This window comes from Cygnus olor, chromosome 4, assembly GCF_009769625.2.
Source record: "Cygnus olor isolate bCygOlo1 chromosome 4, bCygOlo1.pri.v2, whole genome shotgun sequence".
Taxonomy (NCBI): Eukaryota; Metazoa; Chordata; class Aves; order Anseriformes; family Anatidae; genus Cygnus; species Cygnus olor.
Window position 1 is genome coordinate 76943657 of NC_049172.1, and position 26873 is coordinate 76970529.

Genomic DNA, 26873 nt, shown 5'->3' on the forward strand with positions numbered 1-26873 from the left:
AAAAATATGTTCAAAATACAATGCACCTGTCCGATTACACAAAGGCATTACCAAAAGAAAAGTGATGTAAAATGTATGGGTGCATAACCGCTTACTGGATCAAATCCTCAGACCCCATAGAGTTCTCTCTCTGACCTTGGCATCATTGGTCTTTCAGAAAAGAATTAGGGTCATTTCTGTTACGATTACTTCCCCACCAAGAGTAAAGAGATGCTGTCATCTGGAATGTAGGAGGAGCTGAGATGATGGCTGCTTGGGTTTCTTCCCCCCTCCAGTGGATGATGCTGAAATAAAAGTTCAGATTTTGATTGCACTCATCACCCAAAAATGTGCTTGCTTTTTGTCAGAATTCTCAAATATTTGCACCTGGAAAACAAAAAAAAGAAAAAAAACCTTGCCTGGAAAGTCACAGAGAATAAATTTTCACCTATTGTCTGCAGTAACTCTCTGGTTTAAAAAAAAAATCAGAAACCAAACAGACCTGTTGGACCGCCACATCCATCTTTCAGCTAATGAGGGTTCTTGCCTTTAATTATATTGCCCATTTTAGTATTAAAAGCTGCAGTCAATGTGGCTTACACACACACAGAGGACAATTCCAAGCCAAACAGCTTTCACTGATGGCCTAAACAATCTTCTTCATCTCATCCTATTACTTCATCGTTATAACTTCATTAGACCACGCTAAGCAATACATTACCCTCCACGGCGTTGACATCTTCACTATTGTTAAACCATTATCAAGTCCCAGCTTTAGCTGGGACCTCCTCTCCAGCTAACATTTAATCACGGGCCCCAGATGATCCAGCGCAAGATGTTGTACTTTACATCTTTCCTCTTAAAGTGAGCCTCGCCAGCTCTTCAGTTATCTCTGATCCTCTTAACTCTCTCCAACTTGTCCATGTGTTTCTGGGCACATGCTGAGCAGAAGTAAACACAGCACGTCCGATTCACTCAAGTATTCGCCCCATCTCAGGCCAAGGTAGCTTCAAGGTGCCAAACCCGCCCCAGGAAACCAAGGACCAGATGCAACATCTGGTGTCTCCAAACGAGGTCCCATCTCCCTTCACCCAGCTTGGCTGGACCGAAGCAGGGAGGCGGGGCACGTGCCCCGGTGTCATGCAACGGGGCAGCTGGCCCAAAAGCAGGAGCTTTCTGCTCAACTTCGCTGCCTCCTTGACTTAGCTACAGCTAAGTTCTTTTTTGTTTGGTATATTTTGGTGGTGGTGTGGTTGGGGTTTGTGTTGTTTTTGTTGTTGTTTTGTTGTAAGGGTTGCTTTTTTGTTTGTTTTCTTTTTGTACTAAGAAATCCACTCGCTCATAGCAAAGATGAAGGGATTTTAACTTTTTTTGTTTTTTCCCCTCCCATCTCTCACTTCCACCTGAAATAATTCTACTCTGTTCCAAAACAGTATTTTTCAGGATGGATTTAGCTCTCTCTAGAATTATTACCCAGCTCTATTCTTCTGAAGCTGTGGTTTTAGGCAACCTTGAAAACATTTAAATATGTAATTATAATAATTTACATTTCCCTCAACTACCCCCTAGACAGCAATTGCTAAACAATAGCCTTTTCCCTTCTGCCTACTGTTCCACAGCCCCTATGTAAGAGTGAAGAGCAGAGTAATGCATAGTGTAAATCATAATATTTAACAGACTTATGGACCACAAGTCTTGTCAAACATGCAGAAGTACATCATATTAATTACATATATCAACTATGGACTATTAGATAACATTTTATGTATATGTAATGTATACACACACTATCTTTTTTTTATAGAACCACAAACAAGACTGAAAGCCAACTGCACCAACATTAAACTTGCCTGTTGAGAGCACTGTTGCATGCACACCACTCTGATTGAAAACAAACTACATTACCAGTTAAGTGATCTCTTCCACAATAATTGCAATCAGGAAGAGGTTATGCCATATGCACATGCTTTCACTGTGATCTGAAAAGGGAATCTGCTCTTGATCTAATGTATACAGTGTAAAATAATACCAAATAATTGCTGTTGAAGTCTAGAGATGACAAAAAAAAAGTGAAAAGAGATATTGCATTATTCCTCTGGAATCTCCACCTAAACTATGCAAATAAATGTCTCCTGCCACTTAATACCTGTTCCTGTAGCTAATGCAACCAGTCCCACTGCCTTCTTAGCCACAACTCCATTGCATCTGTGCCATTCCGAGTCACCCTTTCCATGCAGGCAGAAAGCAAGGGAATAGGTGAGATTAATACTAATAGGTTTGGAAGGGACTCCAACAGGCTCATGGCTGCCCCAAATCAGAACCACACATGCTATACACCCATGCTAGCACCCCAGCAATCAGGCCCCAAAGGACTCAGCTGGACTTGCTCCAGGAGCCTCTGGCAGACAGGGAGCTGAACCTTGGTCTCATCAAGACCTGTCTGCCCCAACCAGGGGCTGGCTTTCCTCTTACCGGGCTGAAATTCCAGGAACAAGGAAAGTAGGTCACATTCAGCAAGTACATTCCCAGAGAGTCTCAAATCCCGAGACATTCTTGGGGTCACTGACAATACGATTCCCAGCATCAGCCGTTGAGTATAAACAAGCCAGTACGATAAGGAAGATGGCACATCCTTTACTCATGTCATGGTAGCTGTGAGACCTGACCAGAGGCACTGTCGCATTTTGGTGTCCCCATTTCAGAAAAGACACTGGGGAGAGGAAAAAAATAAAAAGGAAAATTGGAAGCGGTTCAGGAAAGAGCTATAAGTACAGTTTGAGGTCTGGGAAACCTGCCATAAGTATCTCAAGCTAATAGCTTATCCAGGAGAAGGTTAAGAGGTGACTTGATCACAGCCCACAAGTACCTGCATAGAAGAGAGATTTTTGATAGGAGACAGCTCTTTAATCAGCCAGCTGATGACTGAATAATGAAATCCAAGAGTCAGAAGCCAAAAGGAGGCAAATTCAGCACTGAAATGAAATGGAAGTTTTCTGACAATGTGGGGAATTAACTGCTGAAACTATGCACCTCGAGACACCCTAGGCTTTTGGTTGCTTGGAGCTTTAAATCAGAGCAGCTACCTTTCAAAACTCTGGGTGGGATTCACATCACCTCCTTTTCTCTCTGCAGCTCGTAAGGAGTCCAAGCGGTTGGATTAATGACCAGAGAGGGGCATCTCCAGAGGTCAGTTTGCCCCCATTTTATGGATGTCTATCAGGTTTTCCCCTCCTACAAGTTGCACCAGTTTTTAAGGATGGCAGGATATCAATTGGTCTTCAGGAGGCAATGGTCAGGTCGTGGTGTACATATGATTTCCTCCTTCAAGTTGCTGGTCTGCTGATCCCATTTCAAACATGAGGGCTTTAACACAGCTGACTCTTGGGCCACAGCATTATCACATCACTCATTTACCTGGGTTGGAGGCCACAGCTCCATAACTTCCCAACTTCCTCCCACTGCCCCTCAGTAAAGACACCCCAGAAGTGCTAAAGACCAGGAGAAGAGCATTTCCCAATTCTCCTGACACACACGTAAGTACAGGAGCACACCTTCCCTGCTCCAGCACAAAGGTATCTGGGATATCTAAACCACTGCTGCTAGTTCTGGGAATTTCCACATGGTTTCCAGTCCAAGCTGCATTTACGGGAAAACTCCAGCAATGGTAGCATCCAGCTCCTCAAGGACTTGCGAGCACACTCCAAGAAGGCGTCGGGGGAGAGCAGGAGTCTCAGTAGTTCGGATCATTTCCAAGCAAGGGCTGAAGCTTGGATGCAGTCAGTAGTTTAATGAACAGCGTCAGCATCCCCTGGGTCAAACCAGCATTCATCTACCATAGCCGACAGCTCTGCACAGTGGCTGGGATGTCTGGAGGATTCATTCCTTTAATTAGTGTTTGAGAGACACTCAAACGCTACAGCACCAAGGGCTGTAACAACAGACATATGAACATTTGGGAATGTCAGTAAATGGTATCGAGAGAACGAAACCCTGCCCTTTCTCACTGTGGTTCTGGCTTTGCAAATTTATCCAGAGCAGGAGAGTCTCTGCAGGCAGTTCCATTTGCCTGAGCCTGGGGTTGTTACAAACCAAAATGCAAAGAGACTATAAACTTGACTCCCTTTCATCTCCCTCACCCCAAATAAATCTTGGCCATTTACATTTAGTAGCCAGTGAGCTATTAGGAGACAGTAGACTTTCCAGGGCATGTTTCTGAAATGCTACAGCAGACAGAGCAATTGTTGCTCAGGGACTCCTTTTACAGTTTCCATAGAAAATACAGGCTGTGAGGGTTTGTGGGCTTTTTTTTTTTTAAGAAAAGGAGTTTTTTAGCTGATTTCCAGTCTCATGCCTGGTCAGAGCTGCCTCCAACATCTCTCCTTCCTTAAGTGTGCAATAATTTTAAGACGACTGAATCTCACTGCTTGCTCAGATCTACCTCATTCTCTGAAGTTACATCTAAACTGCCCAATCTGGCAGCAGCTCCCAGCTGAGGAGCAGGCCACATGTCCTGCCCTCATCTCAACTCCCCAGCAGGGCAGAAGCTGAGCACTTGCACCTCTCCCCACTCACTTATTTACACCCCAGCATCTATGGGGACAATGAGGAGTGGGAGGGAGCTGCCACATCCTGCAGCCACCTCCGATCAAGCTGGCTGGAGGATTTCTGCAGTACAAACCCGTCAGGTCCTGTCCACAGAGCCTTGGAAAAGCAGCAGAGTGGAGTGGAATTGGAGGACCATACAAGGTTAAAGCAGCCCATGTAAGAAACAGCTCCCTAGGACTTTCGGAGAGCCAATTAGACTGGCTTGGAGGCCTCAGGGTGCTTAACGAAGCAATAGTCTTAAACACTATCTTGCAAGGTGGCCAAATGACTCAGTTTCCTGCGATTTCTCATGTCCATGTCCATTAGATACAGAGCCCAGTTTTCCTGCTGCATGCTCATTCTCTAGGCTAAAGAGATGGGATTAAGCCATTCCTCAAACATGCCTGAAAGCCAAACACTCCTGGACTCTGTAAAATTAAAAAATTGTCTCCAAGTTAAGGTGCTGGACCCCAATCCAGTTACAACATTAACAATCCACCAAAGAGCTGGTGCTTGGAGCTTTGCTCCCAGGGCAAAGGCCAGCTCAAGACAGTGACTCAACTGACCTTTTCGGGTGCTGGACCAGACCCTGCCTTCTGTCATGCAGGAAGAATTGCTGTCTCACTTCAGCGCAGTAGGTGCCAGCGCCAGACAGGAACAGCCTTTGGTTTTGTCATGATCCTGCTGGCATTGAGCAGAGCCAGCTGGTGCTGTTATTTTCTGCAGATCTCTGATTTCTCAGTTCACAAGCAAATCTGAGAAACTGGAAAAGAGATTTGCTTCAGGTCAGAACAAAACAGAAATATTTAAAAATTTTCAGCAAACCAAAGAGCCATAAAAGTGTCACCGTAGGGCTGAACACAGCCCATCACCAGACTCAAAATGAAATGTCTTGTTTCCTCCTTGAGTTTATTAAAAGCTTTTATTAAAAATAAAAATGAACATAAATTTTGAAAACAGAACTTCACTTCCAATCCAAAGTTTTGGGTTGAAAAGATTGAAATGAGCTCTTTAGACCTCCCCCCAATGATATTTAAAGGGTTGGATATTTCCATCTGAACAATTTGTCCAAGATCAACACAAATTCCAGAAATGCTTCCTTTGAACCCACTGTGCACTTCTCAGTGAAAAACAAAGCTGCAGCTGAGAAGTCCTGCTCATGTCCAGCTGGGAGGCTGCTGGTGAGGGAGGTTGCTCACAGTTTCTGCCACTGCCATGACAGAAGAAGGTGTCATGTGAGTGCTCCCTGACCTTCAGCAAGCAAGCAGCCAAAACTAACTTGTCACTGGGGGTAGGTTTGAGCTTGCACATTACTGGGCTGACTATCTGAAGCAAGCTGGGAACCATCCTCACAAGTTACTTTGCAAGCAAGGCTGTGGGTGCCCTAACCTCTAGGAAAAGGGAGTTGGGTTGGTACCACCTGTGGCGGGCACAGTTGGAGGTGGGAGCAAACATGGGTGCATGTCCTACCCTACCCGATTGTCACTATAAGGTACATGCCACCATCTCTGATGGAGCTGACCCATCCTTCCATTGGCTTTGTGCCCAGCTCCATCCTATTCATTCCTGTATTTCACACAGCCACCCTGCTCACAAACAGGGGAGCTTTCAGCCTGGAAGCTGTGGAGTCACCACCCATCTGGATATCCTGTTGTTGAAGATGAAGGTGGAAACTGGTGGGCCTTTCTCCATACAATCAGCAACAAGGCCAGATGACAGTTGTCCCAGGTGCTGGCTGAAGGTTCTCAGATACCACAATACTATTGGTTATTTCACTATGTTCAGATATTGTACTGTCAATGTAATTTCCATGTGCCAGGTGTACCCCTTCCATTTAAGATCTTAGCAAAACTAAGGTTTCCACAACAGTGAAAGAAAGCAACACAAAGCTTGTTTTTATCAGCTTAAAATTTTCTGACAACAGCAAACTCTAGTGAAAAATCTCAACTGCCTACTACTTCAGATGGATTTCAGCCCAAATCTTCAGGTTTCTGAACCTTTAATTAATATTGTGTCCAAAAAGCTGTGGCAGGCAGTTGCATTTATGTAATTATCTACCAATATACCGCACAACTTTCAGTCCCATCAGGCAGAGCTACAGCAGGGGGAGTGAAATTGCACAAGTAACACAGCACCACTGCTGCCACAAAAGGAAACTTCTGCTAGACTCTTCTCCAGCCACCTTGATTCTCCTGAAGCCATCTCATTACATTGGCACAGGGAACAAGGTAAATATTTCCAATCCTACACCCCCAACAAAGCAGACCAGAGTTAATGGGACTTGTGCTCCGAAGTCAGATAGGGACATTTAACATCTCTCCTTCTACTTGGGGGAATGTCTTACAAAGCTAGGCCTGGAACAAGATGCTAAATCTAAGAAACACTATGTTGTGTGTTTTTTTTTTCTTTTAAACAAATCCTTTGCAGCAGGATATTGTGAAATCCAGACAGGGGCCACTGTTAAAATGGAATGCCACGAGCACAAAGGATAGCGCTTACAGCAGAAAGCCCGAGCGACTCCATGCATTCTCATACGCTATCTATACACACACATTTTATAATTTTTAAACTGCTCTGATTCTCTGCCAGCTGCTGTAAATTTCACCTGGAGAAGGGGATCAAGTCCAGGCCTCATTAGGTTTTTATATTCTTTCTGATTGCTTTTGCAGGCCTCCAAGCCTGTCTCCAAGGGACCCCAGGGTTCAAAGATCAAATAAATTGTCTGGCAGATTTATCAGGTCTCATAGTAGGTAGCCATGTAGTAAACTTCCTTTGCTTTCCTCCCCTCCCCCCTCAACTTAACAGCAGAAAATAAAAGGGGCACAAGGAGAAGATGGCATCGCCTTGCCTACTTTGTCACCTCTGTATTTAAGAAACCAAGTCCATTGCTTTCTGTGCAGTCTCCACTGGCAGAAAGGAGAAGTAGCACAGGAGGAAAGCCGGCAATGGCAGCACAGTCAAACAAGCCAGAAATAAAGCTGTTAGCTTGAGCATCAGCAAAAAATATAAGGCATCTGCAAAGCCACCACACTATCTTTCACAGTGCTTTCCTCTGGAAAATACCCCAGAGTATTTTTGCAGAGGCTGCTTGCAAGCAAGGTGCGAACCAGCCCTACCAGATGCCTGCAGGCAGCTCTGATCCTCTGATCCCACAGATCATTAGCTCAGAGAACTGCTTTTACCCTTGTTACACAGCTTCCAGTCCTGTGCTGGTGTGCAGCTGGCCAGGAGAACAGGCAAAAGGGCCTCATGCCTGCCTCCAAAAGACCATGTACACGCAGGGCTTGGGCTCGCCCCCAAAACTGTCCCTCCCTGCAGCTCTCCTGTAGTTAAGGCAGAGGAGCAAGCTGCTTTCTTTACTCCCAATTTTCAGTGACTAATTGAAATCAAGAAGAGACAGAAAGCTTCTTGGGTTCTTTTCAAAGAAACTCTAGGTTTTATACCTAAAATGAAAGGCCACAGCAGTCATTTCCGCTGCTGGGGGGAGTTACCACCAGAGAGGCCTTGTGGGGAGGAGCAGGCCTGAGCTGGAAGGTCAGCCTGAGAGTCCGGGTCAAGGCAGGGCCGCAGCTCTGAGACAAGCAGGAAAAAGGTTTTGTAGGAGCAGCAGTGTGGTTGTAGCTGTGATGGGCTGAGGACAGGGAAGCAGCAAGGCTTGGAGAAGGTGGCTATAACTTATAAAACACGTGAAGGAAACTGGAAGGAAAAGAAAAGAGTTAAGACTGAAAAAAAAAAGCACAGGAGTCCAATGGGTTTTTCTTTCTTCCTCTTTTTTCATTTCTGGAAACATGGATGCCCATGGCAGAATAGGCAGGAGAAACAGTGTTTGGATGTTATGTGACAGTGCAGAGGGTGCTGGTCAGGAATACAAACCCTTTCTTATAAGGCTTGAAATACAGCCAAGGATAAAGATCTATGGCTCATTATGGAAGAAGAGCCTCACTGCCCACCCACGTCCAATGGATACACAGATGTCCCGCCATGAGATTTTAGGTGTCAAAAAAAAACAATACCTTTCTGTCCCCCTTTCTACCTGATAGCATCTTCTGCCAGCCAATACGAGGTAATCTACATAAAACTTCAGCACTGTCCCCACTCTGTTCACCCTAATACAGGGTGAGCATCACCCCTTGGCATCAGGCAGGGAAGCACGTGTCAAGAGGCATGATTTTTGACCCAGGAAGAGAACAGCTCCAGTATTTAACACAAGGGTAAGCAGGCTGTAAGAGCAGATGAAAGCCCCTCAGAATAGAGGCACAACCCAGAGCAGCTGACAAGAGCCAGGGAAGTGCTTTCCTCTGGCATCGAGCTTTGACCTGCTGGGGTCATGGTTTCCAGAATTATTGCTGCAGTCCTGGAAAGTGGAGAATGGCCAGAGCCAGAGACAAATCTTCTGCCAGCAGAAGTCTGCAGGCAGAAAATGCATCCCAAGCATCTTATTCAGGTAGTGAGGGAGGGCCTTGCTTTACCACGGGACTCACAGGCCAGACTGATAGCTCTCATGACTTGTTAACTCACAAGACAAGCCAGGAAAGAAAAGCTCTCAGACTGAGCCAGCAGCAGAAACGATATGGAAACATGCAGAAATACAGGAGTGGGCAAGACAAGCTGCCCGTAGTGTGTCACAGGCGAAGGACTCCACCCAGGAGTGGAGAAAGAGCAGGACACTTAAACATTAATTGAACCTCCCAAATCTTGGTGGCACTGGGAATCCATCACTAGCCAGCTCTCCAACAGACTTTCCTTTTATTCTTTTTTCCAGGGCAGAATGGACTCAAGGGGCCACCAAGTCATCATTTGTCCCCACACCCTCACCCCACCCCATTTAACAATGATTAAAGCAAGCTGGAGAGCAGCCCATAAAAATGGGAACTCCCCAAACCCCTTTGCTGCTTGCTCAAAGTTACAACTGACTCCCTAGGGTTGGCTCTGTCCCCAGTCCCCTGTGCACACCAACAGGTCAGAGTTATGTCTGCACAGTAGAATAGATGGAGACATCCTGGGAGGAATTGGAAGTCGAGGGATAACTTGGTCCTTAGCAAGCATATGCAGAAGGCATCTCTCAAAGAAGATCCCTCCTCAAGGCTGTCTCCTGCTTGATGCAGATACCTCAAAGTCCAATGCCACATCTAGGGGCCTAGCATCCATCTGTTAAGCACCCTGCAACTAAAGAGTCCCCATAAAACCACTATGGTCACCCCACAACCACCAGGCCATGGAGGTTGTGCCAATTTTGGCCTCAACACTGCATAAAGGAGAAGTCTACAGTCAGATGGAGCCAGCTGGACTAAGTTTTGTCTTCTGCTAAGCTCTTAGATGGTAATGCTGAGCCCAGTTAATCAACTGTAGCATTCCGCCCCAGAGTTGGCTGCTCTTAAGGGAAGAGGGAAATGATTTCTATATATAGGTTGGTAAGTGCTCTGGGAATGAAAGATGCTTTATAAAAAAGTCCTCCTCCTCCTCAGCATACAGCATCAGCTGTGCTTTTCAGAAGTGGTTTTATTTTTTTTCTTCAAATGATTTTTCCATGCACCAGCTGATCTGGAGTTATCTAAATGAATTTCCACAGGCATAAAGCTTAATCTGCTCTCATTGCAGACTTCCATATATTTTTAATATGTCAAGCAGTGGAAATTTCTCAGACCGAGTCAAGGGAGCTGTGAGGTTTACTGCTCTGGAAGGTCAGAAATAGCTTATCCATCTAACAGACTTACATATAATAGAAATGCATAAGAGGCATTTGAAATGGGAATTTTTAAAAACAAACAGGAGGTATAGACCAGACAGTCACCTAGATGAATCTTCATAATTGTGTCCATGCAAAATTGGGATTACAGCGGGCAGAAAATTTTCCATTAAATTTTTTAGTATTTTTCTCCCCTACTAAAAATAGCATTTGGAATAAAAAGCTAACCTGTTGTGATGAAGACAAAACATAAGTACTGAAATGAAGACTTCATTTTCCAGGAAGGCAGGCCATCTTTTATCCTTTCCATTCACATTTTATATCCATGCTTGCTCAATTTCCTCGCAGTACCTTTTGCGTTAAATGTTGCACACGGGCCTGGCAAAGCAGCAGCTCCTGCCTCAACAGGCTTCGGGAAGGAGGCTCAGAGAAAAATTACATTACATACAAAGCACACAAAAACGATGTGTTTCTTCCAAACAATCCTGCCCTGTCCACCACAGGTCAGTGATATCAGACCCATCATCAAGACACAGGATTTCCCCAGATGCCATCCCCACACCGAGACCATCCAAATAAGATCATTAAATAAGGGCATAGAGATGATACAATACCTTACAAGGGGAAAATGGACCACCACACTCACTTCTCATCTCCTTTCCTGAGCAATATGGGGGTGCAGACTGCTGCCTTGTGAGATGAGTGAACAGGGCAATCACAGAACCTGTCCACGTGCTGAAGACAGTCTCAGGCATGCAGCACTCTGGATGTCCCCTTTTCCAGGACCAGGCCCTACCAGCAGCAAGAAGTGCTATTCTCCAAAGGAGCGAAGTCTGCAATCATCAAGTAGTCTCATGACAAAACTCATACGTTGACAGAGCTCATTTTCTCCTACTTTGAGTGGCTCCAGTTTGGGTGGTGGAGTAATTCAGCAGAAAAACATTGCACAAATAAATCCACGGTCTGCTGTAATGAAAGGGCCCTGATATGCACCTTTGCCTCTTTTCAACTCTGTCTGTTAACCCCATCCATGGGGACCTCTGCCACTGCACCAGGGTGCTACAGCCTGCTGCAGCTCCTCTGTGGTAGGACAGGTGAATTCATTGTGAATTCACATGAATTCAGGAGACTGATGAAAACCAATCAACCTGACAGTCCTGTAAAGTTTCAAATGATTACTCTTATTTTACTTTAAAAAAAAAAATCTGAATGAGAACAATAAACCCTTTCTTTTCACGGAACTTCTAGAACATAAGATTCACCTTGTCTAGCCATTGCCATCTACAGCATGTCTCCAGTTCAGATTGGAGGTCCAATTTTTTCTTGGAAAGAAGTGCCTCCAGAGTGAGACTCATCTCATGAAATATCCCACCCACCCTAAATCCTTTGGAACATCTTTTCCATATGAAATCCTAGAGAAATGGTCTAATTGACCCAAAAATTATTAGGGAGGCTGACAGAAAGGCGCTGTAATTTCATTAGCCTCATTGCCTGAGGAAACAAGGCTAAGAAAATCCACTACAGAAAACAGAAGGGTGGAGTTTCTCTTCCACTGCCCAAGCCAATTTCAACACATAGAAATCCCACCCATGCTCTTTTGCTCACTCTGAAAGCTTGCAGTACGCCTGCTGCCTCTCCAGGAAGGGAAATGGGTGGAAAAATTACATCAGGGCTCAGTTTCTCCCCACACACACCCCTTACCCTCTTATTTAAAGACACTTAATGCTAGAAAGTGGAAGCAGCAGCCAGCCTCATGGTTGCAGACACCAAGGGGATGACAGCAGAGGAGCTCCATCCAGACAACACTCAGTTGGCCTACCATAATGAAAGTTATTGTCCCTAAAGTCACCCATGCTGTTTCAAACTCATTTGATACCTCCTGCTCCAGCAACCTCCTGCAACAGGAAGGTCTGCTGCATGGACGGGACTTCACTTCTTCCTCCCCTACTTCCAAGAGCCAACCTGATGGGAGCGGGAAAAAAAAAAATCTCCCATGTCAATTTAAGTCACGTACTTCCAGAAGCATTTTCTGGGTTTTGCTTACACCTCTACTGCTCCTGTGTCCTTATTCCTTTGCAACACTGTGCAGTAGTGCTTAATCTCTGAAGAGGTTCGTCTTCACTTGCCTTTTGCCATGAAGACTCCTGCTGGTATCTTCCAAAGTTTTCCAAGTGATATCTGACAGTCACCCTGTTCCAACACAGGACACACACCAATTGGTCCAAACAGCCTGGCAAGGGGAGCACTGACCAGCTCCACCACTAGGCCATATGCTTTGCTCCACAACAGCGAGGAACCAGCTGTACTTACACAGACTTACCAGCTTCTTGTTGTGCCTTTAACAAGGGTCCTCCAAGACAGGAAAGGAACACACAGGATCCAGCCTGTTACCCCACAACCTTGCAGTCAGTACAGGATCATCCTTGGGCAGACTACAGGGTAAGAGAAAATATGGTCAGAGTCCAGCCTGGTGCTTGGTGGATCCAGAAGCTGCTCAATTCCCTGCTCTGCCTCTGGTTGCCTTAGTGATGTACAGGTATTCACCTTCCTCATTGTGAATCCAAGCTGTCAAATCATCCTCGTGTCTATTTAAGGGCCATTTTTCAAGACAAGGTTTGATTCCTAAGGACAGTCCACAGGAGCCAGGCACCCCCCACATACAGGCGCTCTGCAAAGTCTCTTGTGTACTGCAAACACTTTGGTACGAGGGCCGCTCTGAAAAACCCAGAAAAAATGAAGCCCATGTTAAAGGCAGGGCCAAATTCAGCTCAAGCAAGGGAGTTTCTTCCACAACTTCCCTGAAGACATTATAATATATCAGATTTGTCCTCATCATTAGGACATTCCCCAAGCAACATTTCCTTTTGCAAGTCTTTTCACTGCTCTCCTCATTTCTGAGCTTCCAGCCTAACGAATTCCTGTCTGCTAAAACTTCCCTCGTCTGTCTGTTCTCCCAAGCATAGAGGCTGGTGGGCATTTACCTCCACTGCTCACAAACATGCAAGCAGGCCTGCTAACAAATTAGCTTTCCATCTTCCCCCCAGCCCAGTGATCAGAAGAAAAAATGTTTTCTGCATCAGCCACTTGAAAGACTACAGATCACCTACAAGTATTTTTATTGAGGGAGTTTTGTTCTTGTTCCGAATTGTAAATACTTTATGTCTTCCAGGTGTTGGCTACTCGGCTGTCGATACAGTGTTTTAGCAGCACGCACAGCTGCAACATGCAGGTGTGTGCAACTGGCAGCCAGAATGAAGCTAAACAGCTGTTGGACTGGGAGGAACTGGAAGTCATTTTCAGTCCTAATGAAGATGGTTTCTTATTAAACTTGAAGCCATGGAATAAAGTTCTACAGGCCTGGGGCAAATTTGCATCTAGAAGCAATTCCTTTGCAAACTGTTTTGGAGGATTAAGCAATGGAAGACAAGTGATTGCAGGTAGAAAAGCGACAAAAAGCAGGATTGGAGAGAGACTGCACAGCAAGGGGACAGCAGCTTCCAGACACAAGACTCGATGCAAAGCTGCTCCATAGACTGCGAAGGTTCAGGAGGTGTTAGCAAGCCCAGCACAAGACACCAGGCAGCATAAGATCAGCATAGACAAGAAATCAAGGTGAAGAAGGCAGCGGACCACATCCACCTGAAGTTTTGACAATCTCTGAGAGAAGCAGAAGCATTCACCTGGTTTAGAAGAGGCCAGACACTAAATCACATAGAAGCAAAGGATGATCAAACATCCATCTGAATAATTCCACCTCTCATACACTTTGTGATCTCTGACTGGTGGCTCAAATACAGACTTATTACCGAGCATACCTTTAGAAAAGATCAGTTAACCTAGAAGAGAGCATGCACCAGTCCACTGATACATCCTGGATTTGCAGCAACCAAGGACACAAACCTCCACTGGTAAACAGGCCCATCCTCAGACTGACTTCATCCATCTCTGAATAAAGCCTTTTCAGAAGAGCAAAGAAGGCGACCATAACTTTGGCTCAAATCCTAGGTTCCTGCTCCTGCTCTCTTGAATTGATCAAATATTGTAGAAGCAAGGGGGCTCCAAACAGGCATTTGAATTTTAATGGCAGGAAGTTTACACTGGCTCTGTCTCTGCATTTCACACATATCCCCTTTGAAATTATCTGGTGAGCATGTTGACAGCAGCCATGAATTTTAAACAAATGTTTATAACTTAGTATTTGTCCTCTGGGATTTGAACCAGTGCATCTTCTGGCTAAGTCTTGGTTTGGGTTCAGCTGAGACTGAAACAGTTCCATATCCCTTCCAGTTAAAAGTTCACAAAATGCTTTAAATAACTGTTCATCCTGGCTTGGGGTGAGGAGAAAAGCAGTGCATTTTCCCCTCTCCGTTCAGGATCAATTCAACTCTGGTTTTGTCCTTTTAAGTCATGACTATGGGAGCCTCTGGAGCTGATACCACGCAAATAGATCAGAAGAGATCACTCCGAGATGCTTATCAGAATAATGGAGAAATAGACAGATAATGAAATATGAGGACCAAATCACCAGCTGATCTAAGTCAATGCTGCCTTACAGGCTTCAGGGACTCTGCCCAACTATCCATTAGCAACAAAAACATCCCTTGTTGAGTTTCCAGCCAGGAAAAAGTGCCCCACCAGTCTCCTTTTAAGCACGCAGTCAAACAGCCCAGCTGGGCTCACAGCCACTTGCTTCCCCATTGAGTTCTTTTTTCTCCTCCAGCTTAGCTCTAAGGCAGCTCAAAGGTAAGCCAAGCATCAGGGCTAGCACGTGGTGGGGATGCAGCAGAGATCAGTCAGATACATCAGTCCAGAAAGGAAGATGTGTAACAGCTGACAGCAGACTCAAAAGCATCTGATCTAGCATCCCTTGTAACTGAATGAAAATCTCAGCTGCCTAGATCTCCTCAGCAGGTAGTAAATATCTTTTACACAGTGTCTTGTGTTGCCTTAAACCATGTGTGATTTATATAATTAAATCATTATCCATTAAATCATATATGGTATATTTCAAGAAAGTTCCAGACTTGCTTTTCCACTGCCCCCAAACATATTCACAGGATCAGATTCATCTCAGATTGGTTTCCCAGTCCAGTTCACCACTCAGTATCAGAAGTTTGTGCCATTAAAAAGGAATGAGCAGACAGGGCAGGCAGGACTACTTCTTTTGGCAGTGACTCTTGCTTAATCACTGTGTTAAATTATAGCTCAACTTCTTCATTTTTTGTAATAAAAAAGAACCAATTCAACTTGCTTGTAGAATTTTGCTTGTAGGAAAGATAGCAACAAGCTTGCTTGCTGCCCAGAAGAGAGAAACAAGCCATTTTTCAACTAGACTATTTGCTGAATACGTCTTTGAAGCACTGATTCATTCCCTAAGAAAAAACTCATTGCCTATGGGCAACTAGCAGATTAGTTTTGCTGTGCATCTTCCTTAATCCTCAAATTCATACATAAAGAATGCTTAAACCATTCCTAACAAAACTGGAATGAAATTGGTATATCAGGGAAAACTTTAATCACTTTTCAATAAATATCTTTTTTGCTTTTGAAAGGGAAATTACTTCTAAGAGAAGTCCAATCTGTTCATTTTAAGAACGTGTGAAAACAAACTCTTGGCCTTAATCTTTAAATTTCCTGAACTTTAGCACTTTTTGCAGTGCTCTTAATTAAAGTTGGTTGGGTTTATGTATATACATCACAGCAATAAACCAAGCCTTCAGTGCCTCCTTAGGAGTGGAAAATGGGCTGTGGAGGAGAAGGAACATCTGCAGCCCCTGGAGTCATCCAAGGCCTGGCTGCAGATGGCTATTAAGATGTGACCCTCAAGAACCAAGGAACAGGTTAGCTCCTAAAATTTCCCCTTTAATGCTGGGCAGGTTTGGACCATCTGAAGACAGAGGAGCAGTTCTCTCTTTCTTCCCCTCCCTCCCTGTGATAGTTTCCACCAGGTCTACAATAGATGGAGCATGCACATACTGCTCTATGCATCAACACCCAACAGGTGCACGGGTAAAAGTCTGGCTTTCCTGCTTTGCAGTACATTATGTTCTGCCTTGAGAGTGTTTTACTGCAGCCTACTGGCTGATTTTCCAACTGATTTCTCATACACAGTTCTGGATTTTCATTTCTTTTTTTTCAGGCCAGGGTTACATTTTCCATTGGAAGACTTGAATACTTAAAAATAAAACTGATGTTTGGATTCAGCTACCCACCGGTGTTGGCTGGTGAGCACATTTCTTTGCCAATCACCTGAGTAGTGTGTCCATCTCCCAAAGTTCATCATGTGCAGAAATTACCCAAAAGAGAGCAAATCCTCTCATGAGGAGGGCATGTTTTTTTTCTACGAAAAAATCCAATCTGGGAAGACAGCATGTAGATAGATGGGACCGCAGACAGTGCCTGGCAAGGGTAAGTTGCAGCAGATGGCCAAGAAACAAGGTAGCTACCTCTTACCTTGTACTTCCAGCACAAGATCTAACTCCATGCATGCAGTTGTGTGCACATCTACAGATAATTTCCACCCTGTGTTGCAATGAAAATTATGGAATATCTGACCTGTAGTCAGGACTCTGCTGCATTAGGTTAAAATAAAATCCCCATTTCTCTGACACTTTCAAACTTACATTGTTGCAGCCCTCAGAAGCTGTCATATTCTCCATCTCATGCATCAAGTCATTACTGAACTTTAATTAACATGCAAATCCCATTAAGAATGAAGTTGCACTTGGGTCACACTGCAGTCTTAAACTCCAATGACTTTGCTACACTATATAACTTGCCATGAGGACCCATAGTAAGTAGACATCTGATCAGTGGAGCCAACATTTCTGGAGGATAATCCAGAGGGCCTCAGTGAGGTGTTTGCCTCCTTTCCAGTAACCCCATGGATGTCTGCACTCCTGAAGGCACATTCAAAGCCCCAGAGCGGGTGGCTCAAACACCAAGATCAAGTGTTTATCTGCACAGACACCTGAGCCAAGCTTGCACTGATGAGGTTCCCAGTATAGCTTTTGGGTAAAGCTCTCAACCCAAAGACTTGCTGGTGTTTGGTGACCAGAGGAGAGCAGGAGCCAGCACCAGCCAGTATTCCTTTTTGAGGACAGGCTCAGAGGTTAAACCCAGTTGTCCCAGCTCCCAAACACAGGGAGGGAAGGTCATAACCACAAGCTTTCTTGGGGCAGGGGCTATTTCTTCACTACACACTTGAATATCACCAGCACAGGGACTCTGATTCCCAGTTTCAGTTCTAGGATGTGGGCTGCAACAGCACTAATGTTCAAATTTAGAAAAAGAACAATTTCCCCACTGATTTGTGGCTGCCAAGCAGCACACTCTTGACTACACTTGCCTCATACATGAAACAGGAGCATGACAGCATAGTTATGTTGTCTTAGTTGTGTCAGGGCAGCTTGAAAAAATAAGTTCCAAGTGCATCGTTTGCCAAGTACACAGAGCCAACATAAGAAAGACCAGTCCTGAATTGTTTGAGCACATTATATATATAGGAAGACAAAGTGTTTCATTTTGACACATTCAAATAAAATGTTTAGGCAGATTTTTTCCTTCTACTTAACCTAATGAAGGAAAGTCTTTCAAAAAGCCTTTTACATTTGATAATGGGAAGAGGTGAGTGGGTAAAGCAATTCTTCAGTGGAGTTAAGACTTGCATTGCAGGTCAGCTTTAAAAGGTACTTCATATTTCTTCTTGTTCCAGGCTAGGCCAAAAATTTAAATTCAGCCATTTGCACTGTTATCCTGGCAGGTCATTGTTTCTGATAATAGAGTGCCCTGGCAGTTACTTACATTTTGAATAGTATTTTAACAATAGACTGAGAGCAGTTATAGACCTCAAAAGTATGTTTCTAATATTCATTCTCTTCATTTAGGATAATAACCTTAATAAATTTGAACTGAATGTAATAGAGAAATTATTTCATTTTATTAAGCTACTCATTGAGGTCTCCAACATATTTCTTCTAGGATTCAGCTAGTCAATGGAGCAGCTAGCTTTGACCTAAGGCAGTAATCTAAATTCAACCTTTCTCCAGACATCTTAAACTAAGTCAGAAAGCTTCTACCCAAAAGCCACACTGGGAACCTCACCAAATTGCCTTCAGTGCTCAGAAAGCAAAGTCCACTGGGACCAGGGGATGCAGCACGAGCCCTAAGTAATGTCTGTGTAAGAGCTACAGGATGTCTGACCATTCCCACACAGGAGGGAACTTCACCCACAGCTGACCATTTCTACACACATATCATCCCCACAAAACCTGCACAAAGGTTTGTTCAAGTATTTAGGGAGCTGGGTGCTGATGACAATAAAGGCATCACACAGACAGGTTAAGACTCTCCCATCACCTCCCATTGTCAGAGTTTAGTCAAGACCCCACAGACTCACACAAGCAGAGGGACCACTCTCACTGCCAAGGCATGGCAAGAGGGCAAGAAGCAATGCACCAGCCACGACGAGGCTCACTCTCCCTGCAGGACCAGCACTACAGCAAGGAGAAGGAAAGGGGACAGACAAAAATAAAAGGAGAAAACCACCAAGGAAGCAGCATCACAGTACAGCAGTTGTAAAGAAACCAGAATCCAGAGAAGAGTGATTGACAAAGAGAGGGGGCTAGCAGGTAGAGAGAGGAGAGCAGGAACTGTAACAACTATTTATCCAAGAGCACAGGAGCCAGTGATGTACACCAGGGCAGCAAGGTCCCCTTGCTACTGCAAGCCGGTATTTATCACTAGGTAGCTGCAGTCTCTACTGGAAAAGAGATTCAGGGTAAGACCCAACCCCAAGCACCCAGGAAGTCGATACACACACAGACAGCCACCATAGATGTCTTCTCCCCAGAAAGCATTAAAAATACCTTCTCGTTACACCTTTGTACAGCAGCTAAGGCTTAAAATGCCTTCAGCCCTTCATCACCTAGAGAACCAAAGTGATCTGGCCAGAAGAAAAGACTCCTACCCACCTTCCAAACACCCACCAAAGCTTCCCCTCATGTCCCAACCTTCTTTATAAGCTACACCCATCAGCCATACCTTATGCAGCCTCCCTGGCTGTCCCATTTCCCATCACCTGTAGGAGCATTTGGAGCTCATTGAGTTCAGCTGTTGAGGAGGTTTCATCTCTTCTATGCTGTCATCTCTTCTATGCTGTATGCTGATTGTTTTGCTCTTCCCCTTTGTTTCTTAGAGGTGTTTGTATTTTGTTTATATTTAAATATTTTAATATTTGAAATGTTTGCTATTTAGCTGATGCCAGACTTTTCTCAAAGTCTTCCTCTTCATTCGGATACACTTTTCAGACTTTTTTCACTTATTTTCACTCAAGATCAAAACAAAAAGTTAAAATATTAAGTATCCTTCTGTGATGATGTTGAAGGGGAGATGTATTTTGCTTCAAGGATTGTGTTTGTTAAGTTAAAGGAAGTTTCTGGAATGAGGAAGACCCTGAAGAACTTCTGGGAGGGTTGGAGCAGGGGGATGGGGTGAGGAATAGGGAGAATCATAAACTACAATAAACACTGTTGTTCATCACAGTGCACTAATAATATTTCACTCTTAATTTTTGAGTGACCTCTTTAGGAAATAGAAGAAAAAAATAATTTGATAGTGGTATTAGACGACAGTATTTAAAGTCACCTCTACCTGCCCTTCTTTGATCTACTACTGCCTGGTTACTGGCATCAGCAGAACAGGATGCTATTTAAAGGGCAGAGAATAGTGGGTTGGTAGGGACATGGGATCTGGTCCTCTGCTTTTTTGGGAAGAAAACTCAGTGGGTTCTTAGTTCAAGACTGGAATCTTTGAGGAGGGGATTCAGCACTGTGAAATGCAAGAGGTAGCAGCACCAAAGGAGGGTGCCCCTGGAGCCCCCCATGGAAGGATGGGGATGGGACTGAAGGAATCATTCGGTGCTGGGTGAGTCAGGCTGAAAGAGGACCTCTGCTGTGGGAGAGCCAGGAGAAAACCTGAGGGTGGGGAGAGAATCAACAACCAAATGAGCTGAAAGGGGTGAAGAGATCGCAGCTGAAAGGAAGTGGGGCTTGATGGAGGAGCAGGAGTTGGGCAGAGACGGGCTGTGCTAAGTGGCAGAGGCAGCAATTACAGCTACAAGAGCAGAGTGAAGGGGCCTCTTGCAGTGCTTCACATCCTCCCCCTGATTTCCTCAGTGCTCCTGGTAAGCAGCCTGAGAGTGGCTGACACATCCGAAAAGATGGGTGTCTGCGAGCAGCTTGTGCTAAAGGAGTTTTGTCTGCAGTTAGGAGCCCAGTTTTGTGCCTTTAGCCCAGAAGATCCCAGATTAAGGATCTGGGGATCCCCCTGGAAAGTGGTACCTACTTAAAGAACCCTTGGTGCCTGGCTTTTGTTAGACTTTTAGGAGGGAACATGCATGTGGGAAGACAGTGGTGCTGGGGGGTTCAATGCAAGCAGTGAATCCACAGGCATTCAGGAAGCAAGGTGACAGAACTGAAAAAGTTAAAAAAGAGTCAAATTACATCAGAAAGCTTCCTGATCTGACGCAAGTAACTTCTCTGAAAAGTTAGTATTTCAGCTGATGGGCAGGGAGGCAAGTTATATTTCTATTTTATTGCTCTAGAAAACTATTCCAAAGGGAACTTCGCTATTAGCACACACTCCTTTGGTGATCCCTGGCATCCCCCCGTGTCCCCAGACCTGTGCCCAAGCACTCTGTGCTCAATGAGGTGGAGCAGAGGACATGAGCAATAGCAGGACAGCCAGCTGGGTTGTCCCTATCTCGTCACCACGCTCTCGGCTGACACTTGGAAAGTCTGTGAGCAGCATGGGGACCTCCCCGGAGGTTTGCCTCAGACTCTGCCGTGTGGCGTTTGGACAGCTCCAGCATCTGCACTGCCTCGGCTTGGCCCTTTCCAAGGAGATAAATCCGCTGACTTTCCTCCTTCCTCGTCCACGTTCCAGGAATTCCCCTGCCCTCAAGTTCCCATTCACACACACACATGGTTAGTCTGTGATCCCAATAAATAACCTGAACTGTTCCCAAAAATACTGAGCATTTCATCTGGCATTAAAAAAAAAAAAAAAAAAAGTGGTAAGAAAGGCTAGAAATTACTTCAGATGCAGAAATTCTAGGTGTTAACGATTAGTGTGCAGTCTGGCCAGCTGGGTGGCTTTTGAAGACAGGTAAAACTGTGAATGTTTTTTATCAACTTATCTAATTTCCTTGACAGATGTGGGGAAAAAATAAAGAAATAAAAGAAAAAGAAAAGACTCCTTGATTTCTTACTCTGAGCCAGACCTGAAGAAGGATGAGAAATCTCAAGATTTCAATAAATGTTTTGCATGGACAAAAACTCTATTTTTGGTTCTGCTGTGTAAAAACAAAAGAAAATGAATAACATTGTCCCTGTTGGAGTCAAGCTTTATTTCTTCATTTTAATTCTTTTTCCTTTCCACATTGTGAAGGGAGCGCGCCAGAGGTCAGGCACAGTTCAGAAATATATACAGTCCAGGCAAGATTTTATGATTCCCCTCCGCAGGAAGATTGGGTTCTTCTCTGACTCCCAGATCCACAAATGAAATGAATTTCTTCCGTAATAACAAATGCTGGCCTGTTCCAATACAGAAATGGCACTGGTACAAGGTAGGAATGAATCCAGCGAAGATGGTCTTGAAATATCTGCTACTGCTTGTTATTAGATTTCCTGCAAAAACTACAATCTTTCATTAAAAGTTTTATATCAAGGAACAGTGGTCCGCCAGCAGTTGTTGAACTAGAGCACAATGAAATGCTCTAACCTGGCTTGCTTTCCCCAAAAAGGGGATTGAAACAGATGAGTGAATTCCTGTAATGCTGAATAATAAGTGTGAGCAAAATAGCCTATGGCAGAGTAGTCTAGCTTGTGTGATAGCCCAGGGCAGGAGCACATGAGGAGAGGCAGACAAGTCTTAGTTTCATCATTCATCCCTCCCTGAAGAGGGACTCACTGTTTCCATTCAGCCACCAGCAGGAGAAAGAGCAAAAGCATCACCGGGATGGTCAGGTTGGCAGGGCTAGAGGAGAGCCTTGGGCCACTGGGAGGAGAAGCAGCTGAGCACAGGGGCGCTAGGAGAGCTGCTGGCAACATGGTAAAGGTGGGAAAGCTGGCCCCAGGTCCGGGGAGGGAGGCAGAAATAAATACCCCTCCAGAATCCCTGTTTCTGGTCAGAATGGTTCGGTGCTGGCCGCAGCTGGTTGGGGCTGGGACCCCAGAACCTCCCTGTGGGCTCGTCCCTCACTCAGTCCCCAGCCAGGGGGGTCTGGGCACCACCTTCCCCCTGCCCACCCCTGACCCTTCCCTCACACAGCAGGTACCGCTCCCAGGAGGCTTCAGATCCAAACAGATGTGGCAGCAAGGAGCTGGGGAAAGATGATAATCCTGCCCATCAGCAATCAAGGACTGAGCCACGGCCCACCTACGGACTCGCCACTGTCCAGCATCCAGCCTTGGATCTCCTTCCAGCTGATACCATACACAGGCAGCCTGTTTAAGAGCCTGTCTTTTGGACAGAGCCTGCTGGAATCCGCACTGTTTTTACTACTTCTTCAGGCCAGTTTTTCTCAGGCTTGGCCAGCGCCCCTGATTCCAGCCTCATATCACACTGTAGTATCGTTTAATTTTATTCTCGGCAGCTGCTTCAGCTTCCAGGAGGGATAGACTGGAACTGAGTATTTTCTTGGAGAGGCCTCTTGCTTCTGGGTTTGGTATTGGTTGTGCAGCCAACCTGAGTTTCATCAGGAACAAAGAAATGAAAACCTCACACCAAGGTCTACATTGCTTCATCATCGGTCTAGCCATCTGATGTGAAATAAGGGAAAATGTGGTCCTTTGGAGATAGTCCCTCTCTCTTCACAGCCCTATTTTCCCACCTTGACCAAGGATCTCCTGGCCTGCTGCAACCCATGAAGGGCACATCCACGCCCTATGTCAGTAAGCTGGCAGTGCTGTGTGTGCTGGGCACGCTGCCTGCGCTAGCAGCCCCTGCCTCTCCTGCTAGAAACCTGCCTCTGACAATCCCCACTACCACTTCCAGGCCTCAGCTGGCAGCAGCACAGGCGTCTCTGCTTGTGCTCCGTCCCGTAATGTCACCACACCCTCAGCACGCGCTGCCCGGGTGACAGCACTCCTACAAACCACGGGGAAGCATTGCATCAGAACAGCTCTCATCATCTCCCAGTGAAGCTCGGTCTCTTTACCCAGCCATTCACTTGCTCCCTGGCCAAGCAATGTGCCGGTGCATGTACAAAAAGCCAGGAGAAGGATGGCAGCCCAGTGGTTAACGGGCTTGCTATCTGTGATCCATTTCTGTCCCCTGTCCAGGCAAGCTCTCAAGCTGGGCCATGATGAGCAGTGCAGATATTGCTGCCAGCTCCAGCACATGTATAAGGAAATGGTCCCAGGAAAATGATTATCCCCCTGGAAGGAAATGTGGAAGGCGTATTTGAGCAGCACTTGGCACTGCGCATCTACAGGAGAGATATAAGCTTGGAAGGGAGCAGGCAAAAATATTTCCAGGACTGTTAAACAGGGTGACTACCCTTTCTGCAAGATATGGTGCCTTGGAAATCCTGTGACTAACCTACACTGGGAAATGTCTTCTGCTTAGCAGCAGCTTAGACAGTGAAGAGAAACCCTAGGTCCAGTTGAATCTGCAAAGGGAATTTGGTACTGGGAGGATAAATACCTATTTTCTTTTTGGAAAGTAGACCAGGCTCACCCACAGACTCTGGCAAGGAGCCCCACAGGAGCCATACAAGCTGGGAAGGGGGTCAGGGTTTTGGTTTCACGTCTCGTTGGAAATATGGCACGCACCCCTCATTCCTTCCCCCAGCAACATTTTGCTTCATGCTGACTCGGGGGAAGAGCACGGCCCCTGCCAGGCCAGCCCCTCTCTTCCCGCAGCATTGTGGGCTCTCCGCGGAGGTCGGCTGCCCAAGAAGTGGCAAAGAGGCCAAATCTCTGTAGGAGCTGCTGAGAACACAGCTGGAGGTGGCAAGGCTCACAGACAAAAAGCGACTTGCTGACAACGTTCAGCTAACGGGGGTTTTTTTTGGCCTTTTTTTTTTTCTTCCAGATCCAAGGAACTCCCTGTTCTTTGCACTCCAGAAGCTTCTGGCACAATAAAAAAATAGAGCCGAAAGCCATGCATGGGAGCTGGCAAACAGAGGAACAGAAAGCCAGGTGGGGTCCTGCATGTCCATTCCTTTACTTTCTGGAAAGCACTTTCCACGTGGTGTCCTTGAGGGAGCTGTAAGGGCTGGGACCGAAGACAAGGCTGAGATGCCATTAGCAGCTTTCTGCTGCAGGCTGGGAGGATGAACCCTTTCCCTCAGTCAGCTGCCATGAACTTTTCCCAGAATGACTGAGCCGGGCAGGCTGTCTGGGAGCTGTAGAAACCTGGAGCCATCTCTCCTGGAGTGCATCCTTGCATGAGCTGTGATCCAACTGCTGAACAAAGCTCGCTTTGCTTCAGCCACTGCTGCGAATTAGTTTTTCATGGCCGAGTCATCCACCACCTTCTCCACACACCTCTTGCTTGTATATAGTCCGTGTAAGTGCTAGGGGACGGTGCCATAAAGGAGTGGTGTAACCCTCCCAATCAACAGGCTCCAGAGCTTCGCATGTCAGATGAAAGCCACGGGCCACACAGCTTCTGCCAGAGGACTTCTGGAGACCATTGCCTTCAGGAAGGCACGGAGACCAATTCATCAAGTGCAAAGCTTGTTCCTTCTCTGGAGCAAAGGGCCTCTGAAAGGAGCCAGTGTTGTTTTAGCCACCCAGAGATGCCAAGCCAAAAGCTTTAAAAAGTTGTATGGTAAAAATTCAAGCTGGTGCTTTGCTTAAGTACAGGGGATGTGGAGCCTTCTGATGAATATTTCATGGTTGTTTCCTAAATTCTGAGCTTATTCATGGATGTAGCATGAGGCTATACTTTTATTTGTCTTTTCTAGTTCTACCACCCAGGGGACAGTCTGAGATCTCTTTGTGCCTCCTAATTTCTTCTGTTAAAGTCTTGAACCAAATTCCACTTGACATGTATTAATATGAATGATTTCAGACTGGATCTGGCCATAAAAACATTGAAAATTTTTACTATCAAACCAAACTTCTTCTTATTTTTCACAAATAAAGAGAGTTATCTTTGTCGTGTTAAGGTGAGCATCCTCTAATTTGTGTAATAAAGTTCATTGAAAACCAGAAAGTGAATATTTCGCTTTCTTATGTATAACTTCACTTCTTACCTTTTTACTTGCTGAAAATTCCCAGGAAATCCAATAATTCAAATTAAAAAAAAAAAAATCCACAAAAGATGTTTGCTGACAAAGCCATTTATCTCTAAGCACATGAAATCTGACCTACCCGAGCCTTACGTGAAAGCAGCCTTTGACTCCATAACGAAGACTAAAAGGGTTTTTGTTCAAACAGCTACTTTTTCAAAGTGGTCTAGAAGGCTCATGTATCAGTGGATTGGCCCAAAAATTGCTGCAGTGCCTTTGTAGCTGAGGTGGGTCTTGTGCAAATCTGAAGTCACCGTCTCTGGTGGCTTGGGACAGACCCTTCCCTAGTCAACATCCTGGGCATTTCTGGCATGTGATTTTTACTATTTCTCCTCTAAAGCTGCAGACAAAACAAACAGGTGGGACCCGACCCAAAAAATGAGATCATTGTCTTCATCCGATCCGGGGAACATCATGGAGAGCCTTCCCCCCTCGTGGCAATGTGAAGTGTGTTTCCTTCTGGTCCCTTCAGACTGCCGCCGTGTCCAACATCTGGTGCACAGCTCTGGAGATGTCTGAGCGTTCAGGGCTCAGGTCCCTTCTGTAAAGCTCTTTCAAAGCCTTGCAGCTGGAGAAGCTGAAGCCTTGGGCACGGTCTGTAAGGCAGACGTGACCTCCCCTCCAGGCTATCTGGGTAGCACTGAATTTGTGTCCCAAACTGCCCTGGGAAGAAGGGAAGCAATGCTGAAAAATCTGATTTTTCCTTACAGTCAGTGCCTGGGTGAAGTCCTGCCCCGAGGACCAGATTTCAACATGCCAGAGCCTCACTGCCTGGAAGGAAAGAACAGAGCGGGGTGTCCAGGCATTCAGCCAGACCAGGATGAGCCCAGTTTGTCTCCTCAAGAGGTTATCCCTCACAGCTGAGTTAGTCTTTGGTCTTGGGACAGGAGGAGCCTGCAGATGTCACAACACAAGTCCATCCTGAGACCTTCCTGGTGCCAGAGAAAAAAGCTTTGGGAGCGGCGAGGTGGTAAGAGGCAACAAGCCAGACAGCAGTCCTGACCAGTGGAGACCGTTGTATGAGCCAAAAACTTCCCACCCTGTCCTGAGAAGAGAGCACATAAATAAGGACAGGAGTGTCCCTGCTGTCCCCAGGCAGGGGTTGAGTCCCAGGAGGGTGGGCTGCGATGAGGATGGGGACACCACGCGGCTCCATGAAGGGCCATTTTCCAGCAAGGTGCGCATCTGCTTCACGAGCACCAAGTGGCTTTGGCAGGATCTCCACGCCTGACGGCTTTAAACACAGCACAAAGGAAAGGCTGTTTAAAAAAAGAAAAAAAAAAGTCCTTTTTTTTTAAAAAAATCTTCACATTTAAAACTCTT

General features: G+C 45.6%; 1 long non-coding RNA gene across 6 annotated transcripts; it reads right to left on the reverse strand.

The window, feature by feature from the left end:
- Positions 1 to 491: 491 nt before the first annotated feature.
- On the reverse strand, positions 492 to 19237 carry LOC121069890. Of its 6 annotated transcripts, none has more exons than XR_005819726.1 (9): positions 19117 to 19220; positions 12794 to 12964; positions 12570 to 12681; positions 12294 to 12439; positions 12126 to 12211; positions 10896 to 11082; positions 10478 to 10658; positions 5130 to 5326; positions 492 to 3907 (listed from the first exon to the last, which is right to left on the reverse strand). It is a non-coding gene; the product is annotated as an uncharacterized LOC121069890 (long non-coding RNA). The 6 variants fall into 6 exon arrangements; XR_005819728.1 differs by having other exon boundaries at positions 10896 to 11041; positions 19117 to 19219; XR_005819727.1 differs by having other exon boundaries at positions 10478 to 10627; positions 10896 to 12211; positions 19117 to 19230.
- Positions 19238 to 26873: the final 7636 nt, after the last annotated feature.